Genomic DNA, 19,049 nt, shown 5'->3' with positions numbered 1-19,049 from the left:
CGTGTTTTTCTTTTCTTTAATTTATTAGAAATCTTTACTAATAAGGCATTTTTCTTTTCACTTTAATTAATACCAATTTTCCTAAATGGGAAACTCTCCACTTCTTCATCCACTGGACAATAATCAATGGTAATGAGCTGTAGAAAATATTCTACTCAAGAGCATATCTAGACCGTGGCCAGTATGTTAAACATTCTTTTTCTGTCTTAACTCCAATATTCAATTTTATATATTTATTTTTTTATAATATAATTAAAGATTAAAATGAAATATACCTCATTAAGCCCAGAATTTGTTTTTAAAAAAACGGATTAAGAGTTGCTTCTAAAATTAAAGCTAAGTTAGTGTTGGGAACTTTCACTTTGCAGCAGATTTACCTTCTTCTAAGTAGGCTAGGTGCAATGACATAATAAAGTACGATAATTAGCTAAATATCTTTTGCAGTGAAATTCCATCCTATAATTGTTTGCACAGGTATAGCCAGGTGAAAAATTATGGCTCATATAAGGGGTTACTATGCAAAAATAAGTAAGTAATTGCCTATTTTTTCCAGGTGGGCTTTACGTCCAACTACTGAATTAGGTGTCGTGGACGGAGGCGACTAGCAAACATACTTAACTGTAAATTTCTTGTATTAACCTTTAAATAAAATCCAAGGCCTACGACCGGGAATCGAACCCAGTACCACAATACATCTTAGCTTAAAATTTAAAATAATTAAATAATATAATTATCTGACGGGTGTCTTAAAAGCTCCTCCGTAATTCACTGAATTTTTGTCGTAATTCATTTCAATTGATGCAAGAACTACGACAGGGAATCATCAGTATTTAATCTTAGAGAGCTAAGATAATTAGATTCTCTTATTTAATTATTTATATTCTACATTACATTAAAGAGGATTCTGTGTTTCGACGATTCGAAAATATAACAATACTACTACAATCAAACCTCTGAAAATCAATGAGTCAACGAATAAAAAAAAATATCTACGATGCAGTATTGTCCTGCCAGTAAAATTCTAAAAATTGAAATTAAATTGACGCCCCACTCTAGTCAATGATTCAATCCCGAGAGCTTTGATTAAAATCAGAAAGAGGAGATAATGTGGAGAAACCATCCTTGGAATAACTAAGAAAAGGTGAACTCGGCTCAGAGATTTATCCTTAAAGAGCTGACCAGGAGTAAACCTTGAGGATGTAACCTTAACTAAAATTCTTTTTTGGCAAAGCACGAAAGATATATGGAGAAAGTAGGAGTGGGTGGCGCCAGGAAGTGGTTATCTCTGACCGCCATCACATCCGTTTTTCCCAGAATTCTCCTTAAAAGAAAAGAAGAAGAAGAGGTTTCCTTCAACTTGGGAATGATCACAACTGTCACCAGTATCGGCTGGCACAAGATGCAGGGTCACAGTGCAGGTATATTCCGTTACTAGAAATACTCGGTAAAACGTGTGTCTCTTCTAATTGAGCAATACAAAAAGAAAAACTAAAATTTCTATTGAGAATATTTAAATGCAAAATTATTTTACGCAATATTGCTGCACATTAATGAGTGCAAGCGCTAAATGCAATAATGCAACTCAGAGAAAATAATCAAATTACACACACAATGGTGAAACAGAAACCCAGATTCACAGAGAAACGGACAGACCGAAGAGAGAACAGTATTAAAACTGTCCGGTAGGACAGTTGTATAAGGGTTGATCGTCAAAAACTGCACGAAAAAGCGTAACGTTGAAAAACACCCAAATTTGGCAATTTTTTTCTCTTTTTCTATAAAAGATAAAATTTCCAAATTTTCTTTATAATGTAGGGCAAATCCTCCTTTATGACTGTAATTTTTTTGCAACAACCCAGATCTAATAGGTATCGAGAAAAAAGTTGCCGAAAATGAGCAAAAACGGCATTTTCAAAAATTGTTCTTGTTACCTTTTTTGTAAACAACGTAGCGCCTAAACGCGTGAACCGATTTTCATGAATGAGGTGTCATTCGATTCGGAATTTTATGTAGATGTGCCTTTTGGGGGTCTCGACGCTGTACATCGAATGGGAGAGGAGTTAGCCCCCTTTATGTAAGGCCCCCTCCAAAATTATTATTACTAATTACTCTATAAATCTCGGCCCAATTTTAATAAAATTTGGTAGGATGAAAGGGTTAGGGCTCTCCTACGTAACATTAAAGCGACGATCTGCTCTTACACTAGTTATGGGGAAGTATACAATCGTTTCAAATTATCGACACGTGAACCGATTTTCATGATTGAAGTGTCATTCGAATCGAAATTTTGTACAGATTTGCACTTTAAAAGTCTCGACGCTATGCTTCATAAGGAGGGGAGTTTGCCCCACCCAAGTAAGGCCCTTTCTAAAACTATTATTTCCAATATTTCCATAACGCTTAGTCCGATTTTGATAAAATTCAGCTCGAATAAGTGGTTAAAGCTCCTCTACGTGGCTGTGAAGTGTCAATAAGCTCTTGCACCGACTAAGAGGAAGTACTGCAATCGTTTAAATTATCAATGAGTGAACCGATTTAAACCAATGAATTGTCGTTCGATTAAAAAATCTTTGCCTCTTTGCCAAAAAGTACTGCAATCGCAGTTTATTTTTCTTACTCCTCTTAAAAGGAAGTACTGAAATCGCAGTTTAATTTTACTATTTACGTACAAATACCTTCCTATGTTATTCAAAACGCTTTCTCAAAAAAATTGTTATTGAAGATGGCAACTATAATCATTCTTTAAAAAGATCTCTCCAATGGTAGTTACGGTTCCGACTTAACACCTTATCAGGTTATAATGATAGAATTGCTTATTCCAAATTTAAAAAATCTGTAAAGCAGATATGTAAGTTTGCAAAATGGACAAAAAGGAAAATCTATCCAAAAGGTACAAAAATCTCCTTAACAAAAACTTACAGTTTAAAATGTTAAGTATAAGGGTTGATTAAACGCCAAAAAGTGCACAAATCAGCTAGTACCCAACATGTCATTAATGCAGTAAAATTACTTAAAATAATATCAATGAAATGTTGGGTACTAGCTGATTTGTGTACCTTTTGGCGTTTAATCAACCCTTATACTTAACATTTTAAACTGTAAGTTTTGGTTAAGGAGATTACACATAGTATGTACCAGACATCTGGCTGTCTACCAACTTAACTATTGAACTTCTAATATTTTTTGTAAAAAAAATCTTATTTATAATATAAAAATAAATTAAATAGTAAATTTCCACGCAACACTTATTTTTATCAAGTTGGCTTTGGAATTAATTTAATGGTTACTACTAGAAATGTTTCCTAGATAGCATGAAATTACGTAATTTAAAAAAAAATCTGTATGCTTCATTTAATCTATATGCTAGAAGATAATACAAAATATTATGTATACAGAGAGCACTATGCTGCTAAGAGAATGGAGAAATCGTCTTGTAGCGCTACTTTTTATCTCTAACGGCATTTCTCAAGAGGAAGGAAGAACCCATGAAAAATCAATTTTCAAGGGAAAAAAATTGTTCAATAAATAGATGTAGCAGTGGCAGATATAATCGCTAGTTTTCTTGATGGAAACATCAAAGATTAAGCTCGAAAGAAAATTGGAGATAAAGTTGATCCAATATTTGGGTTTAAACGAAGAGAAAAAGATTTTTGAAATATGGTAATTATGTTTTATGAAACTGAGAAATCGTAGATTGTGGAATATTGTTCAGCGTTTAAACAATCAGAACAGTAGAAACATCAATCTTTGATGTTAGAAATGTTAAAAATATAATATTTTTACTAAGCTTAAGTCCTGGAAGAAGACCTAGTCCCCTGGGTCAAAAACTTTGCAAAAAAAAGCCTGAAAATGGCAATAATTTTTCTCCTTTTTCAGAAATTTATAACCAAAAATGTGAATTTGATGAACTAGTAGAGGGTTGTCTAGTCTTTAGAAGAGTTTTTCCCTATCACTGGAAAAACTGCTTTATCATTTCCATGAAGCCGACAATATCGAAAAATCATTGATTTACATTTAAATTTAATAAAAAAATAATACCCTGTTAAATAGGCAATCAAGATTATCGATTCTTTATCACGAAATTTAGTTGAGCCTTCCATTAAGCCCAAATTCTTTACATTTCCTTCCGACTAAGAAGAGTTTATATGTATCTTATCACTGTTGGTATTTTGGAATGCGTAAACAGTAACCTTGTACAAAGACCGCAAAAACAAGGCTTATGGGGATCATCTACCTGTTGAGCCTTTAATTCGTTAAATTGAAATGTTTTAAATCAACAAACGAAATCAATGGATGAGTTATGTCATCATTTATTAGATTTTCATGAATGAGACTTTGTTGCAAGGAGATTTCGAGAATTAATTCAATATGATTCAAACTCAACCAAAGATTTTCCACTTTCAACAAATAAATTAATTGTGAGAGCAAGTATCTCTCTCTCTCTCTCTTCTTTAAAATAAGATTCTGGTAAAAATCGATCCATCAAAATTGTAACTGAATCAATCTTTTCAAGTATTTTGAGATTATTCTAAAAGTGGCTCAATCAATCATCTATCTATGAACTAGGTTCACTCGATAGCGTGCTAAAATAGTTCAACGACTTGTACTCGTTTTTGAAAAATTTACTCAGTTAACTGTATTTTTAGGCGTATTTTAGTATAATTTTTTTTTTCAAATTGGGTACCCGATTGAACAGTATATTGTCAACTATGACGTAGACAGGTTCATATAGCATCTATTCCCAGGATCTTTGGTACATAGCACGGCCCATTCCTCAGGGTAGTGCGCTGCAGATTCGATAGGCTGTTGGACAAGGTAATACCTTCATGATCATCAAAATAAAAAACGAGCAGCAACGGCTGATTGTTCAGCACTAAATCACCGCCATTAAGTTTCTTAGATCGTTCCTCTACTTCCAGTTGATAGTCTAGGAGCGAGGTTCTTAAGCTTAACTTTCGCTATAAATCTCGTCTTCCATCAAAACGCAAGAATCAAGCACTTCGACGTAGACATTCCAACAGTTCATCGCAGCATTCTCTACCTACAAGGTAGATCGCAGGAAATTTTCAAGTCTAATGTGACAGGTTTTTGCAAACTGACGTCTAAATATGTTTCTACCAAAAAATTTGCGAGTTGAAAAAGAGAGACAGTATGAATCTTTAGAACAGTCGGTACAGGAAGTCATGGAAGGTTTACTACCGGATTCTTTATTTTTCGAATTTTTAATAATAATAAAAAAAAAAATTACATCCGCCAAAATATTCTAGGATTTAAGATAGTATACAATAAATAATCGATAAGACCTGTAATAATAGGCAACCTATTTAGGTAAACATTCACTTTCAGCCACAATATGTTGCTTGGAAAAGGTCTTAATTATATCTTTTCCAGCATTCTATAAATATTCTTTAAAAGTTAATTAAAAAATTATTTTTAAATAGATATAATTAATAAAAATAGAATATTAATTTCAACAGGACATCAAATGATAACATTAAAAAATAAAAATAACGTTAACTAAGAAAACTTCAGAAGACTTAACAGAAAAATAATTTGAATACTTAATTTACGTACTTAAGAAAAAAAAATGAACCAACCTGTTTTTATTAAATTTAATTAAAAAAAAAATTAATAATATACTAAAAACAAATAAATTAACACAGGACACTAGAGGACACCTGAACGACACCACTGGCTGAACGAAACGTTACTGAATCGAGGATGATAACAAGAGTATGCAGGCTGTAAAAGGTGCATGGTGGGGAGGTATATAAGTACTTTTTAGAAAGGCTGCTAGAGCGCGCTGAACAAATGTCACGTATTTTTTTTTGCTTTCTTTTATTCTATGGGGGGGGGGGGGAGAAAAGGAATTTTCAATTTTCCAACATTTTTTAAATTTTAAGGTTTTTCTCGCCGGGAATTGAAGTTTTTGAGATCCCCCTGGGTTGGAAAATGTTTTCACTAAATGATTGATTTAATTCGTCTCTGTTACTCTTTTTTTAAAATTAAGTTTGATAATATTCATCGCTACTAGATCCCTAAGATCATGGCCACCACCTGATAATCTCGAGATAGATCTCTTGCCCGGTGAATGCAAAATTCAGGGCCTACCATCTAGTTACTCCATCATTAAAAACTATTTGAACCTGCGTTTACAGCCAAATAACACCCCCTACACATTTTTTTCCACCAACTAGGGAGGTCTTTAGGAAATGGAGTAACACATGTTTTGTTAGCAGTTACATTAACAAGCTATAATGGGAGGCCCACATTCTTCCAGCACAATACGCACATATGTTAGGTTATTTGTGCACATATGAAGAAGAGGTATGCGTGTGGTATGGGATCCATCACCCCTTGGAAACAGAAGGAAGTTTGCTCGCATGATGCTATGACCCAACCCTAATTCATTCCCCCGCCGTTCAAGAAAAGGAAGGTCCACATAAAAAACAATATGTCAAATGTGGTAGCCCGGAAGAGAATAAATTATGTCACTTGAAAACCATATCCAGATCTAATTTTTCGCTACAGATACTTGGAAACTGTCCTAATAACAGTGGAGGGTGGTCCTAAGTAATTTATGGCCTCACATTAACAAGAAATGTGAAGGTTATTAGCCAATAATGGTTATAAATATCGTTCAGCACTATTCAGCAGGTTATTAATTGTATACAAGGTAAAAATTAATCTCAAACCATTTTAGCATTATCCAGGCATTTTGGCCCCCAAAACATTGTAGTAGTTCAATAAAGTTTACCAAAATCTTTTAGCTCTCGCTTCCAAAAAAAAAAAGAAGAGCTTTTAATGCAATTATCAAAACGGCACTGCACGTGTTGTGTCAGTGTGAGGGGCTCGTGTGACTAAACGATGTTACTTCTCGGGGAGGAAAAACCGAGGACTGTGAGCTTTCCCCAAGAGTCACTTTCCAGCATTAAGAGTCTGATTAAAAGGACAGGTCTGGAGGATGAGCTTTAAAGTGAGGGGAGCCACAATAGATCCAAAGGGGTCGCAGTGGCGTAGGCCTTGAGGCTAATCTAATCTAATGCAATTATCATGGAAGAAAGTTTCGAATTAAAGCTGTAAAGTAAAGTAATCGCCTATCTTTTCAGGCGGGACTTGACGTCCAACTACCAAATTAGGTGTCGTGGACAGAGCCGACTAGCAAACATACTTTACTGTAAATTTCTTTTATTAACCATTAAATAAAAATCCAATGCCTATGACCGGGGAATCGAACCCAATACCACAATACATATTAGCTTCGCAGGTCTCGAATTAAAGCTATATAACCACTACATCGAGTTCAAAGAGAAACCGTTAGAGAACGGAGGTTTTCGAGAAAAAATAAAAAACATCCAAAACATGAAAATCTAATAAGTAAAGAGAGATACTTCCTTTCATGTTGATCGATTTTGACCAAAATCTTATTGCGCCATCTTGCACCAGAGAAGATGGCAGGTAGGTATTAATTTAAATTCTAAAATGTTTTACTATCAGATGTAGAAGTCTCTGGTAGAAACAGTAACCAAGACCAAAATATAAATCGTATACGTAACAACCAAACGTTAAAATCTCCTCTAAAATGTTGACCAAATTAACCCCCCTCTCAACCAAAAAAAAAGGGGGGCTGAATTTATCTGTTACCTGATCGGATTCACATTTTCATCCATTATCAGAGTTTAAATAATAAATTTAGGCAGAGAATTTTGATTTCAACTATATTTCCTTTTCTCACAATACACTTGCATCAGAAAAATAAACCGTTCTATTTCTACAAAATAAATAAACCTTACCAAAAAAAAAAAAACAGATATGAATATCTAGGTTTCGTGACCGTAAATTATTGAACTAAGGATTCAAAATAGGCCAACGTTTCGACCAATATATTCTCTTCTTCAGGGCCTGGATATTACAAATACAAAAATATAAACAATTTAGAGAATCAGTAACATATAATAGGAAATCAGTAATATAAAAATAAAAATAAATAAAATAAAACACAATAAATTCTTTATAATTATTGATACTTACGTGCTACCTCGCACGTAACCCGCATAGCCACGTAAGTATCAATAATTATAAAGAATTTATTGTGTTTTATTTTATTTATTTTTATTTTTATATTACTGATTTCCTATTATATGTTACTGATTCTCTAAATTGTTTATATTTTTGTACGAGATGTGTTCAAAAAGTAACGGGAATTTTCGTTTTTTGAAAAAAATATTTATTTATTCATCTACATTAATATTGTCGCCTTCAAAGTAGTCCCCTTCGCATACAATACACTTGTGCCAGCGCTTTTTCCAATCCTCGAAACACTTCTGAAACTCGATCTTTGTGATAGCTTTCAGCTCTTTCAGCGATTCGCTTTTAATGTCATCTATGCTTGTAAAACGACGGCCTTTTAATGTTCTCTTTATGTTTGGAAATAGAAAAAAGTCACATGGAGCCATGTCTGGCGAATATGGAGGCTGGGGCATCGTTAAAGTTTTGTTTTTGGCCAAAAATTCACGAACAAGCAATGAAGTGTGAGCAGGTGCATTATCGTGGTGCAAAATCCATGAATTGTTTTGCCACAAATCCGGGCGTTTTTTTCGGATTGCTTCACGCAAACGGCGTTGAACTTGTAGGTAGTACTCCTTACTGATTGTTTGACCTTGTGGCAAGAATTCATGATGCACTATGCCATTAAAATCGAAGAACACAGTGAGCATAACCTTCACATTCGACCGCACTGGTCGAGCCTTTTTCGGTCTTGGCGATCCAGAATGCCTCCACTGGGACGATTGAGCCTTAGTTTCGACATCATATCCGTAAACCCATGTTTCGTCACCTGTTATAACACGTTTCAGTAGATCTGCATCGTTGTCGACTTCATTGAGTGACTCTTGAGCAACTTCCATTCTCCGCTGTTTTTGTTCGAAATTCAACAATTTTGGAACAAATTTTGCTGCCACACGTTTCATACCCAAAACATCCGAAAAAATTTCATGGCATGAGCCAATTGATATGGCAACATCATCAGCGACTTCTCTGATTGTGATTCGGCGAGCGTTCATAACCATTTCTTTCACTTTTTTCACGTTTTCATCGGTTGTTGATGTGCTTGGACGTCCAGGTCGTTCGTTTTCGCGGTCATCTTGGAAACGCTTATACCACTCGTAAATCCTTGTTTTACTCATAGCAGACTCACCATATGCCTTTATTAACATTTCACACACTTTATTACACTTTATTTCATTTTTTACGCAAAATTTAATACAAATTCTTTGATCCATTTTTTTTAACAAACAAAAATCGCCAAGCTCGAAAAACACGTCTAACCTTAACGGCTGCCACTTAAGAAGTAAACAATGAATATTACTGAAAATTTTATCGTACTTCAGGGGCATGTGTACCAACATAATAAAAAAAAAATTTTACAATCAGACTCTCCAAACCCGCGAAATTTAAAAATTCCCGTTACTTTTTGAACACACCTCGTATTTGTAATATCCAGGCCCTGAAGAGGACAATATATTTGTCGAAACGTTGGCAAAAAGACTAGTTGTTTTATTTGACCTAGTGCTGCACAAGACCGAGACGAGGCGAGACTTTATGCAAATCTCGCCTCGGTCTCGTATGACAAGTGTCTCGTCTCGATCTCGGTCTCGATTCCAGTCTCGATTTTCGAGCAGCATTAATTTGACCAATTCCTCGCCAATATTAAATCCTTAGTTTAATAATCAGATTTACTATCATAGGTTGGTCAGTTCTTGCAGTTAAAAAAATTCTTTAGAACAAAACTCCTCCGAAATGTATTCTTGAAACAAAAAAAAACCTCCAAGGCTAAACAAACCTAGTTACAGCAAAATTGAATCAAGTAAAATTACATTCACACGCCAAACAATACATTACAGTAAGTCCTTGACTAAGATTCTGTTATTATACCTCACAAACAGGCCAAAAATGGAATACTGGAAGATACAAAGTTAGATTAAAAAGAAAATTATACAAGAAAATTATAATTTTCTTCAGTGTGACAAGAGAATTATTGCAAAATACAAAACAATTCACTAAGGATAAGGAAAATGACATGAATTACTTAATCAATTGTCTTGAGCAGTAATAAATGAAACATGAATGGATTTGAAAAGTTCATTCATGTTTTAGAAGTGCAGACTTGTGTTATATTCGGTTTTAATGAGGAACATACGTTTTTTTGAAGAAGAAAAACAGAAAGATTTGTTTCTTAACTGAATGATATTTTCATTGAACAGTTTGGTTGATTACTAATTAATGAGTGGGCCTTAATGACAATAAAACTAAGACAATGGAATAAAATGAAAGGCAATATCAATGGCAGAAAGTGTCTCAAAAGAAACTCCACATAAAATGAAACTACTGAGTAATCATTTCCAAGTTTTCTAGTCTAGTGTTACAGCCAGTCTGTTCCTCAACACTGATCATCAAGGACACTCTTCAAAATAAGAAAGTTAACATCACTTGTATAAGAAAGAAATATTGTCAATATTACTTGGCATACACGTTTTTAACCTTGTGTACTAGTGTTAATTGTCATTAAACACGCCATATTAAGCTACAGTTCTAATCAGGTGAAGAATCTGCCTAATATTAAAAGAGCAGAACCTGCCTCAAAAGGCGAGACTCTGAAGACTGTCTCTTACTGCAAACATCATCTTGAAGCCCATAATTTTATTTAAAAAATTAGTTGACCTCAAAAATTATACTTCAAAAGTTTACTTCAAAATGTGGTTTAGGTCCAACAGTGATGAGTAAATTTCTTTGATTTTATCCGACAAAGCGTGCATATTTATTGTATACACATAAGGCGCCACGATAGCCGAGCGGTTAGAGGCGAGACCAGCGAAGCTAATATGTATTGTGGTACTGGGTTCTATTTCCGGTCTTAGGCCTTGGATTTTATTTAATGGTTAATAAAAGAAATTTACAGTAAAGTATGTTTGTTAGTCGCCTCCGTCCACGACACACCTAATTGTGTAGTTGGGCGTAAAGCCTTCCTGAAAAACTAGGAATTACTTTACTTTTATTGTACACCTGACCTCTTTTAGACTTTACATCTTCAAGGGCTGTTAATGGTGCTTTAGAATGTGTCTTCCCCCATACCCAGTGCAAGATGATGCGTAATGATCTAACTCAGCCCAATATTTAAGTAGACAAGCTTCCCAGACTAGAAATCTAATTCTATTTCTACTTCTAACCACAAGTTCGTTACTTTTCTTGTATTATGCGACTCGAGTTTGTCTTTAATCAAACAGCTAGAGATTTTTTCACTGTTGGCTAAGCCATAAATCGACCTTAGGCAACACTTTGACTTATCGGACCCTCAGGGTCTAATCATGATCGGAGTGTTGTAATTACTTCTCTAGCTATATAAATTTATTTTCAAATTCTCTCCGCCAGGGTAGCCGAGAGATTAGACGCAAGATCTGCAAAACAAATAAAGTAAAGTAATCGCCTAATTTTTTCAGTCGAGATTTAACGTCCAACTACCAATTATGTGTTACTATAAACAATTTTTTTTCTAACAAATAAAAAGTAGTCATACTCGGGATTCGAACTAGCGATCTAACACTCACGAAGCCACGCTCTTGACCACTAGACCAACACCCGCCCGCTGCAAAGCAAAAATATGTATAGTGGTAATAGGTTCCGATTTCCGGTATAGACCTTCGATTTTATTTAATGCTTAATATAAGAACTTTGTCATAAAGTATGCACGCTAGTCGCATCCGGTAGCATTGATAGTTGGACCTAAAGCCCGCCTGAAAACGTAGGCATTACTTAACTTTTACTTAATCGTAATTTTATTTTATTCTATTTAAAGCTCCTAGGAAGAGAAAATCTAAAGGGCCAGCAGCTGGATTCGAACCTGTGACCTCCGCGACGGCAACCAGTATTCGTTAACCACTCAGCTAAGCTAATCCCGTTCCACACACTCGTTAAAATAAAAGACCAAATTTCATACTCATTATGCATCAAAACTTCTATTTCCGGTCCAATTTAACACGATCAAAATACATTTTTCTTACTAGTAAATTAAGGGAATGTTTATTTATAGAAAAATAAAATCTAATAATGGGATAATATAACGTTTACGCAAACTAATTTAGCAAAGATAACAATTTAAACATTTTGTTTACACGTTGTAAATAATTAAGTGGAAATAATTTCAACAGGCGCCCACCCAAACTGTTTTGACTTAATTCAATATTAGGTAATAAATTCGGATTAGCAAAGCTACGCATATTTATTTTTATTTTCTAAATAATTAAATATTAGGATTTATAAACGGTTATCAGTTGATCCACCTACAACAACAGGTTTTATACAAAGAAAATTGAGAGATGACAACATACACTTGACTCCATGGCATTTATTTAAACCCACAACAACAACAATAATAACAACAATCAGTAAGAGAAAGTAATTAACACAAGAACACTTTAAAGATTCTTACAATTCTTAAATTTTGTAAATTCCGAATTTTTAAAAACATTTTTAATGCTTCTAATATTCTACAGTTATTAATTGGGTAAATTAAATATTTAAATGACACTTCATCCCATTTGTACATTTCCCACAAAATCCCATTTCACCTCTACAGCAATCCCAAAGCTAAGTGTTATAAGTTTTAGGGGCGATTTTCTAAAGTAAAAAAAAACTTTTAAAAGTATCATAAAATTCTTTTTATTATCAGTAAAGTTTCAAAAAGTCATTTTAGATTAGAATTTATTATTTAAAAGGAAATAACGAAATTGTAACAAGGGTTTATTCACGCTTCGAAACATCCAAAAAAATATATTGTAAAAATTGGTCTGGTTTTGGAGATATTATTCAGATTCTGGAAGAGATTTCAAATAAAAATGTTTTCAATAAAAGTTAGAAATTTGAGGAATATATGATTTTAAAAAAAATATCTACGAGCGATTTTAGGGGAATATTTATTCAAAAAAAGTGATAAATCCAATTTAATAGTGTGGCACTTCCGTTAGAGGGATTTGGCGCCAAAATTTATTGAGCGAAAGAGAAAAGTGCAACAAAATGCGGACAGATATGAGGCCGTGTAATTTTTCCTAGCGGGATCTATAATAGGTAGTGGACAAAGGGAGAATTTCAACAAAGTATGGCTACAGCGTATTGGTTATTTTTCGAAGGACTGAAAAATGATTAGATGAACCGCAATCATTTGCTTCCTGAATAAGTCCTGAGTGGTTAATAACTACACATGTACGAGGGTCGTTTGAAAAGTCCGTGCAAAGTCAGAGAGATAGCACTACTGGCGCGTATCGAGGATATGTTTAGTTAGTAGCATCTCTTGGAAGAACACACACCAAGTTTCAGCCAGATCGGTCTATTTCTTTGTGTTTGGCATTCGTTTGAATCGAGGAAGTCGAGTGATTTTCAAAAAATGGACGAAAAAGAATTTCGTGTGTTGATTAAACACTACTTTATGAAAGGCAAAACGCCTCAGGAGACTAAAGAGAAGCTTGATAAACATTATGGTGACTCTGCACCTTCAATTAGAACAGTTTATAAGTGGTTTCAAAATTTTCGGAGTGGCCATATAGGCACAAGTGACGCTGAACGTTCTGGATGCCCTGTTGAGGTTACTACTCCAGAAATCATTGATAAAATCCATGATATGGTGATGGATGACAGTAGAGTGAAGGTGCGTGAGATTGCTAGTGTTGTGGGCATCTCGAATGAACGGGTACATAATATTTTGCATCAACATTTGGACATGACAAAGCTATCCGCAAGATGGGTGCCGCGATTGCTCACGCTTGACCAAAAACGAAATCGTGTGAAGTGTTGCAAGAACGGTTTGCAGCTGTTCCAGAAGAATCCGCAGGACTTTAAGCGTCGTTTCGTCACTGTGGATGAAACATGGATACATCACTACATTCCTGAGACCAAAGAACAATCTAAACAATGGGTTACCAAGGGGGAATCTGCGCCAAAAAAGGCGAAGACCGTTCCTTCGGTCGGAAAGATTATGGCGACTGTCTTTTGGAATTCGCAAGGAATAATCCTCATCGACTATCTGGAAAAGGGTAAAAGTATTACAGGTGCATATTATTCATCGTTATTGGACCGTTTGAAAACCGAGCTGCAAGAAAAACGCCCACGATTGGTCCATAAAAAGTCCTTTTCCATCACGACAACGCACCAGCTCACACCTCAGCAGTTGTGGTCGCAAAATTAATGGAAATAGGGTTCCAACTCGTTTCACATCCCCCCCTATTCTCCAGACTTGGTTCCCTCGGACTACTATTTGTTCCCCAATATGAAGAAATGGCTGGCGGGAAAAAGATTTTATTCAAACGAGTAGGTGATTGCAGAAACGAATGGCTATTTTTCAGACTTGGACAAATCCTATTATTCGGAAGGGATCAACAAACTAGAGCAGCGTTGGACGAAGTGTATAAGCCTAAAAGGAGACTATGTTGAAAAATAAAAAAGGTTTACCCCAGAAAATTAAGTAGTTTTTATTTTTGCACGGACTTTTCAAACGACCCTCGTAAGAAACGTGAAGGTTTTAGAAACTTCGGCTGTTTTACTTGTTTTAAAATAATAAAAACAAAAATTACAACATCAAACCGCTAGCAAAAGATGATTGAATTATTTTTGAACTCCAGGAACAAAGTGCAACAAGAAAACGCAATAGTCTGCAATATACTCAAAAACACATTAACTTTCTTTTGAAGAATGAATAACCGCAGACCGACTCACAAAAAGATACAAAGACGTAATAGGAAAAATGAAAAAAATTTTTTGCTACGTCAGTTCTGTTTCATTAAAACAGATTTCCTATCTTCTTTTTTTGATGGTCAAAAAAAAAATAGAAAGACCCTAAGAACTTCCTGTCTCTAAGTATACTAAAAGGTTAATGTTCCTAGAAATGTTTACAACTATGATGGAAATCACATTGGGTTGTTGCATAGTCATCAATAATTGTTGATGTAAGGAGAAGGAGATGTGTCGGCGGTTAGTAATAAAAGAAAGATCTGAACGGTCCCCATTATATCCCGTATGTTCCAGTTTTTCTAAAACTAAAATATTCACTATTCACTTGTGGAGCTCTCCAAAAAGAACTCATTCAAGTGAATTTCGGGGAAATCTTATTATTGTTCAAATTATTGAATGCAAGGTAAAGGTGTTTAGAATGAAATGAGACCGTAATTTTCCATTCGACCTCACAGTACATAATAGCATGTAAATAATTGAGAGGCTACCTTGAGAAGAGTTCAGATCGCAAAGATGGATCTCTTTATCCAAAACTGTTACCAAGTTGAGTAAAGAGCGTCGGCCTTGCAGAGCCGAATAGTTAATTAATTAAAAGAAAAAAACTTTTTGAGTCTTTTGGGTATCAATCCCAAGCATTAAAACTCAAAGTAGACTTCTTTTGTTTTGCCTTTTTTTTTTGGCATTGGCTTCCGCCATACAGCCAGCATCGTCTAGGTGCTTATCACTAGAATATCACTCACTCTCCATTCTTACTTATAAATACATTCGCTTCACACATTCATCCCTCTACTATATACCGCTATTTACATAAACTACTGCTAATGGATGGAGCAACACTCTGTGCTCCTGCCATCCTTATAGCTTAACCGAAATTAAAATCACGTAATCCTTCTCTAATCATTTTCTAGCATTCATTCTATAACTTTTAAATACATTCCATATTTCACTGCTAGCTCTGCTATAGATTTAAGCACATAGATGTTGGTGGAGAATATTACGTCTTCGTAGCGAAATGGTGCATCTAAATACCTGTATATGTCGTCAAACATTCGTTTCCTTTCTACCACATAACGTGGACATATCCATTATTATATGTGTAAGTAAGTAGACTTTATTTTGCAAGAAAACCGTTCTAGCTCTCACCAAGAATGGCTAGCGAAAGTAAAACATAAAATAATTATTTACTAGCACAACCAATTATACGGAGTTAAGCTTATATAACCTTCTTTAACCTTCATCAAAGGCTAACATGGCTAATGAATATTGACGTACATGTAAAAAAAAATAATACAGATTTAAAATCAATTCCTTTAACACTCAACTGTATAAAAACCTATTTGCATTTATAACTGCAAAGAATTTCTTATAATTATGCAAATTAATTAAAATCAATAGTTCTGTTATTATATACCAATTAGAAATGCATAAATGCATAACTATCATACTACAAACACGGATATTATTTAACTGAACAAACTTCAGATATAAATTGAAACTTTTGATTTATTGAAATACTGTCAAAGAAGTGATGGCGGCATAAAGTACGAAACATCAAAGCAATATCCCAAAACCAATTGGATTATTAAATAAAAAAGAAAAAGAAGTTTCTTTCAATATCCACTATCCACTGACAGGAAGTAAAATGCAATTTCCTGGATTAATTTGGCCATCAATACGTCCCGGTCTACCACAACAGACCGGCAAAGCAAGGGGGGAATAGTATTATTGTAGAGAGGAGTATTGTCCGTTAGTTGAGGTTTTGTAACTGTTATAATATGAAGACCATGGACCAGGTGGAAGAATAAGTGGGAACAAATGAATGATGGAGAAAATAATACCTGATATTATAATTAAAAAGGAAAAAAAAACACCTAGGAGTGTGACTCACTCCTTCACAGTACTTAGTAAAATTTAATTTCTCTACTTCTGTCCGCCAGATGAAGTGCCAACATCAAATTGGGCAATTACGTTGTTTTTTTTCAAATAAAATCGATTGATTATTTTGAGCGATTGACTCCAAGCTGGAGTCCACTTTTAAGATAATTAGAAAAATAAAATATTCAATAAGAATTCAAATTATCTTTCAATATATTTCTCTAAGTGCTACGTCATAAATTTACTTCAAATTCCAAATTCGCGTAAAACTATTACCTGCATACTCAGGCGGTACTTTTAGAGCACTGCTCTGTAACATTGGGCGCATTCAGCAGACAAGAGCGCTACGGAACTATCCGCTGAATGGCGCACTTTTAGCATCGCTCTCACAACATGTTGTGGCAGCGGACGCCATCTTATGGAGCGGAAATTTTCTATGCTACTTCGACGGAGCGGCTAGCAAAGTACGTGTATTTATAAAAACAATTTTGAAATTTTTCTGGTAATTAAACGCAACTCTCCCAAAATTACCAAATAATTATTAAACCTTCTTGTTTGTAACAGATGTAAAATTATTTTTTAGCCATTTCGTGTATGCTTGAGAACATCTAAAGCTCTTAACATTTGATTTTTCTTAGAAAAATCACTCGGAAAACTACTTATTTCCCGATATTAAGAAAAATACTAGCTTTACTGCCTTGGCAATATTTTTAGTAGAAATGGGGATGAAAAAATACATAAAAGTGACCTATCGCGTGCTCTTCTTTCTCTTTGATAACAAGTTAAAAAATTGAAATATGATTAATAAATAACATATTTTGAAATGGCCTAGCACTTTTTAATTTAAAAGACGAGTTGTTTTTTATTGGACCGATTCCTCGCCAATATTAATTCGAAAAAAGGTTATGTTTAGGTTATATTAGTAGCAGGGCGTTCAGAGAAATAAAGCGCTCCCTTTGGGAGCGATCTTGTCTGCTGAATGCCGCCATTATCTAACCCATAGCACAAGTTCTTTCCCGAATTACACCAAATGTACAGCACACCAAAAGTATATTTAGTGTAAATCACCCGCCCGACAAGTCGAATGGCTTTCACTTTAAAACTTAATACATGTTTAAAAAATGTAACAATAGGTACCAGCGATTTTTTGTTTTTAAAAATAAGTTTTCAAAAAGCAAGAACAATAAGTTGAAAGAATAAAGCAATAACCTTCGCTGAATGTGCAAATCTAAACAGCACTACATATGCGATCTAGCGGTTAATTTTGTAACTAACAAGAAATGAAACATGTCTTCTCCAATGAGGCATTTCAAACTAACTTCTAAATGAATAGGTTTGGACTTCCAGACAATCTACTAGGTTTTGATTACTATTTCCAGAAGGCTACAAACTCTCTGCAACTTAGCTAGAAGATGGCTTGGATTCACTTCTTACAGAAAGAAAGTGGGGCAGAAAACCACTAAGATTTGCAATAAAAATACATATTTACTTCTGTAAAACCCTATCTTACTATTCTCTCTCATTAAGTGGATATTAATAAGGGAGTCAAATCAAATAAAAGAGAAATCAAATGGATATTAATAGAATATTAATCATTAAATTAACTACAACATTAAATATTGAGCGAATATAAATTGAAAATGGTATGCTTAATATTATGAATGCGTATTATCCAACACTATATACATCCGTCGCCATGAATATCAGGTTAATTTCCGCATAGTTGTGCCTGTACGAACCTATTATAATAAGTGCTGTACCGTTATAATAAGCGTCGCCCTATCACTATCACTATCATGCTGCTAATGGCAATGATCCAATAATAATTCAAATTCTGATTTACTTATTTTATATATCAAATTTTCTCAGTAGTATTAACGCTAAACTGAATACTTAGGATAGATTGGAGTCACATAAACAGAAGTTGTAATTCATTTTACCTATTTATAAAACTTTAGCAAAGTATTTGTAGAATAGGATCACTTTGTAGCCTAATAGAATACACCCTGATCACTTTAGAACGAAGTAGTTATCCATGATTCAGTCAAAAAAAAAATCGTTCTACAAAATTCTAAAAGAATCTGAGATAACTATCCAGGAATGTATTGGAGTACACTATAATTATTACTTGGGTTGCATAAATAGTGCAGCATTAAAAAATTTTATCTCCCGTAATAAAAAAATAATTATAACTTAATATTCCTTGCCGATTATCTACAATATCGTAATCTATGCCTGAGCTCCGGAATTTCCCCAGTATTAGATGTTCTGGGTCCAACTGGGTACCACCTAACAAGCAATTATAAACTACTTTGCCTAGAGTTCGGAAGATCATTAGGGTTGTTGATATAAGGAAAGTGTAAAAGACTGATGCTGACATAAAATTGAAACACAAATTC

General features: G+C 34.3%; 1 protein-coding gene across 10 annotated transcripts in view; it reads right to left on the bottom strand.

Moving 5' to 3' along the window:
* The window catches only part of baz (par-3 family cell polarity regulator), a 144,146-nt gene that overhangs the window by 65,639 nt on the left and 59,458 nt on the right, over positions 1 to 19,049 (bottom strand). For 4 of the 10 annotated variants that reach the window (XM_074113890.1, XM_074113895.1, XM_074113893.1 and 1 more), the window contains exon 1: positions 5,598 to 5,728. The exons of 2 other annotated variants lie outside the window; for them this stretch is intronic. The gene's annotated coding sequence lies outside the window, so the exon portion shown is untranslated. Of the gene's footprint in view, positions 1 to 5,597; positions 5,729 to 19,049 lie in introns of those variants that run through there. 4 more of the 10 variants (XM_074113891.1, XM_074113896.1, XM_074113894.1 and 1 more) reach the window with 1 other exon arrangement.

Source organism: Rhodnius prolixus, unplaced genomic scaffold (genome assembly GCF_049639745.1).
Source record: "Rhodnius prolixus isolate KJV_2025 unplaced genomic scaffold, Rpr scaffold_7, whole genome shotgun sequence".
Lineage (NCBI taxonomy): Eukaryota > Metazoa > Arthropoda > Insecta > Hemiptera > Reduviidae > Rhodnius > Rhodnius prolixus.
Note: the sequence above shows the minus strand (reverse complement) of the source record. Positions and strands in the feature narration are given on the sequence as shown.